A 4,981-nucleotide genomic window follows, 5' to 3' on the forward strand; every position below is an offset into this window, starting at 1 on the left:
AGGGTTCTTCACTCTCCCTCATCTTCGCAGCTTTTCATTCATGGCTTCCATAGCCTTCTTTACACCAGGTGTTCTCATAGCTGGGATCCCAAGCTCCTCATCAAGGCTCATATCTGAGCCACTAGACTCTCCATCAACATGAGAATGCCCTGCAGAAATGTCAGGCATACCAAGGGGCTCAACCACTTTCTCTTTTCCTTTACGTGATGTACTAATCACATTTGTAGGACTGGTATTATGACGCAGCCTGCCACTCCATGGTCTATCAATAGACCCACTAGATGAGGACTCTCCTGGTCCACTCAAAGACTATGATTGCTGACTTGCATTTTGTGCAACCACACTTCCACTCACATTAGCCCCAACAGCTTCTTTTTTAGCAGCATACCAGCTGCTCATCTCATCAAAGACATCCCTGCTTACCCTCAACTCACGTGTAGCAGGGTTATAATACCTGTATCCCTTTTGCTCAAGGGAATATCCAATAAACACACATTTTTCAGCTTTCGGATCTAGCTTAGTTCTCAGCTCATCTGGCACATGCACATATGCAATGCATCCAAAGACTTTCAGATGAGACAAATCTGGTTTTCTGCCAGTAAACCTCTCCTCTGGAGTTACATCATGTATGGCTGCAGCAGTTGGAGTCCTGTTCATGATGTATACTGCTGTAGAAACAGCCTCAGCCCAATAGCAATGCGGCATATTCTTCTCTTCCATCAATGCTCGCGCAATCTCAGCAATGTACCTGTTTTTCCGCTCAGCAACTCCATTTTGCTGCGGAGTGTATCTGCATGTAAACTGTCTCCGAATACCATTCTTCTTCAAAAATTTAGAGAACTCATTGGAGAAGTACTCTCCCCCTCCATCTGACCTTAGGCACTTTACATATTTCCCTATTTGCTTTTCAACCAAAACTCTGAAATTCTGAAAGTGAGTGAACACCTCACTCTTCTCCTTCATGAAATATACCCACACTTTCCTTGTGTGGTCATCAATGAAAGTCACATAATACCTGCAGCCTCCCATAGATATGGTCTTCGTAGGACCCCATACATCTGAATGCACAACATCTAGTGCATTTTTGCTCACATATCTGTTACGTGGAAACACATGCTTTGTTTGCTTCCCAAATTGGCATGCTTCACATATTTTCTGCATACCTTCCACTTTAAATTTTGGCAGCCCTGTCACAATTCCTTTTGTCTGCATAGACTTCAATCTCTGCACATTTACATGTCCAATCCTTTTATGCCAAATGTCTATGTCTGCAACAATTCGTGAACCATTTGCAAACATCGCAGCACTCATTTCAGGCATGTCTACATTCAACGTAAACATTCTGCCCACTCTGTTGCCCTTTGCAACCAACCTGCACTTGTCTTTGAAGTCTTCGACATAACAACCATCACGGTTAAACCAAACCTGCAAACCCTGCTCAATCATCTGGCCAACTGAAACCAGATTCTTTGTTATGTTCGGTACCTGAAGTACATCTGCAAGGTACTTCACTTTGCCATCCTGCATAGACAATGGCACATCTCCAACATGGGCAATTGGATGAGCAGTGTCATCTCCTGTTTCCACAAAACCTGGTCTTTCCGGGTTTTTCATCTCCTTGAACCACTCCCCATGACTCGTCATGTGGTTCGAAGCGCCTGAATCCACATACCATACATTATCTTTTTGTGCTGCATCAACATTTTCAGACATGGCATTCATGACATGCTGTATAACTAAGAACCTTTCATTATCCTCATTATTTCTGCTTGAGGATGCATAGTTATTTTGCTGCACTTTCCCATTTTGCATATCAGCCTGCTTCTTATAACATTCTGCCTGCACATGTCCAGGCTTACCACAATAATAGTATTCACGTGTATCATTATATTGCCTTTGCCAATTTCCACGGCCTCTTTGACTCCCCCTGCCTCTGAATTGGCCTCTTCCACCTGCGTGTTGTTGTTGTTGTTGTTGATTCAGGGACTGTTGCTGCTGCTGCTGCTGCTGGCCATAATTCTAATTACCTGTTCGGCCACCTCCTTGACCGCGTCCATGGCCTCCTCTACCTCGTCCTCTTCCTGAACTCGTGTAGAAGGCCTCTTGCTCTGAAGGGTTGTTGCAAGATCAGGGTGTCCAGTTTTATCCAGTTTATGCTAGACTGGGACAATGCTTGGAGAGCAAATTTTGGGAGGCAAGGTACTTAAAATGAGATCAAGCAAATAATAGAAAATATGCTTGCCCTTAAATTAACCCAATATAACTTAAATTAATATAAATTAATCTAATTAATCAAAATTAATCAAAAATATGATGAAATAATAAACAAATGATCTTTCCATACTTAGAGTGATCCAATTTATTTTTCCATAGATGCACCATTACAAGTACACTAGTCCCTATAGGTTTTAGATGATTCACATCAAAAATGTAATTTTACTAATTAGATTATTAATATTTGCACGCCTATTGATAGTCTGGAAGAATTTTGAAAAAGAGATCATTCAAAATCCAACCATTGGATTTGCAATTTTTACTAACCACCACATTCTACTAATGTCTCAGTATCTACCCACTCTTTTGATCTACAAGATTGAGGATTTTAAGTGGAATCTATTGTGGGTACAAAAAGTGGCGTATATTATAACACTTTAAAGACCTTGAAATATTTAAAGAAAATAGACAAATATCTTAAAAGTTTCTCAAAAAATCAATTTAAGCTCCATATTATGTGAAGATCTAAGGTACAAAGTGGGAATCTCATATGAGTTTATATGTAAAAGATATTAGCATTTCATGGAATCAGTTCAAATTTGGGACAGGGTGTATACATTGACTTTGTACCTAAGAAAACGAGGAATTTGGACTATCTAATGCTTAATCAAATTATGCAACTATATTTCCAGCTTTGAATATGATGTTCCAACAAAAGAACTTGAAACAAAATTCCTTCATTTACTAGGAGAGATTAGTCACTAAAGGTAAATAAATGCCTGTTTTTTTACTATTCACCCAAGTTCTTCTCTTCGATAATCAGCATAGACACCAAATCTATAAAGTTGGGAATGTTTTCCTGAGTCTGAATGGACGTCTTGAACGCCTTGTATTGTGGCCCGAGACCACGTAGACAGACCTCCACCTTATCATCATCATCTACTAACACACCAATAGATGCAAGGGATTCCACAATGCCCTTTATCTTCAACGCATAGTCATTCACAGACATGCTCTTTTTCTCCACAGTATGAAGTTCATTCTTCAACTATATCTTACGTGCCTTGGTATTTGTTTCATAAAGCTTTACCAAAGTGTCCCACGCCTCCTTGGGGGACTTGGCATCCTGAATGTGCCCAATCATGGTGTCTTGTATACTAATGGAGAGCCAATACATGACTTTCCTGGCTCCTTGGTTCCAGTCTTTAAACTCTTTCACATCTGCAGCAGTCGGATTTATATCCGGTATCTCCGGTGCCTCTTCATGATCACCTTCTATGTAGTCCCAATAGCCTTTTCCCATCAGGAAATTCGTCAACCTGAACCTCCAAGCATGGAAGTTATTCTTATCCAGCTTCTCAGCCACAATCTGTGTTATGCCATCATTAGACATCTTGCCAAACACACAATTTTACCAGAAATTGCACTCTGGTTTTTTTGCACAAACTGCTTTATTTTCTACAGCGGTGCTGTAGTACTCTCAAATGTCACAACCAATGACTTCAATGTGCATACATACACCCAATGGCAACTATAGACCTCTTTGCAACACCCACAGTGTCTGCACAGTCAAGCTGTCTTCCTGCAATTCTTGAAACAGAGTTCTGCAGAGAATCGATGACTTACCCACAGTGCTCGAAATCGCCTGCTTTTTTGAAAAACGGAGGTCCAGACGCGCCCGAAACGCGTTTTCGGCCCAAAAAACTTTGTCCGATAGGACCCTATAGTTACCCTATAGCTTTGCTCCCGCGAAGAAAGCTCCTCAATCAGAGATCGTTTGCCGGTGCCTCCCGTAGAGCTCCCGACAAGGGTGTAGTCACCAACACAAATAGGGAAGAGTAGTTGAACCTCTTACCCTCGTACCGCTTCCTGTGGTTAGTTCTCTTGCTTGCAGCTCAGCCCTTAGCACGAACCAAGCTCTGATACCATGAAAAGATACAGGGGGGAAGAGAGCTTGAGCTCTTGCAAGCACACACACACACTCACAAAACCCTAATAGAGAACACACAAGGTGAGAGGCTGAAAATCTTCTTCTTCTCTACTCAACACTCAACACCATATACAAGAATAAGAGTACACATAATATGAAAGGTACTCAACCAATACATACACGGGTTCTCTATAGTGTGAACCGGACTAAATGAGCTGGCACTATAACTATGCCAGTCTCTAGAATGGCTGTCACACAGCCTGTCATCCCACTGGCCGCATATCTCCCATGATCTCACCAACCATGCCAGTGGTGTAAGTGTGGGTCCTATCCCCCACGCAGGTCATCAGTGTCCACCGCCTCACTAGACAAGCTCGATATCTCAACAGGAGGTGGGGGAGGTAGTAGGGCACGCGGTGAGAGAGGAGATAGAGGGAGAAGAGTTAGAGGAGACAGTTCGGAAGAGGAGGAGATGAGAGAGGTGGAGGGAGTGATCTGCTATGATGTGACGGATAGGGGCGGGATAGTGATGGATGCGAGGGGGAGGGAGGTAATGGAGTACATGCGTGGGGTAGTATCAAACTTGTATAGAAATTGTTCTATTAAATTTAAAGATCAAAATAGCCGATTAGTTGGGGAGGTGATAGAGGCTGTACATAGTCGGTACCCCAATCCCCCACATGCTACATTCTCGGATGTATGGGGAAGGACGCGAATAAGGGAGATCTTAAGTAATAAAAGATCTCACCTTAAAAAATTCGCGTACGATGATGGGCTAATTGTGGCTGCGGGTGGCTATCCTGCCGAGAAACCTGCCACTATGCACAAACGCGAGTG

Source organism: Cibotium barometz, chromosome 39 (genome assembly GCF_041138505.1).
Source record: "Cibotium barometz isolate CiBa-2024 chromosome 39, ASM4113850v1, whole genome shotgun sequence".
NCBI lineage: Eukaryota > Viridiplantae > Streptophyta > Polypodiopsida > Cyatheales > Cibotiaceae > Cibotium > Cibotium barometz.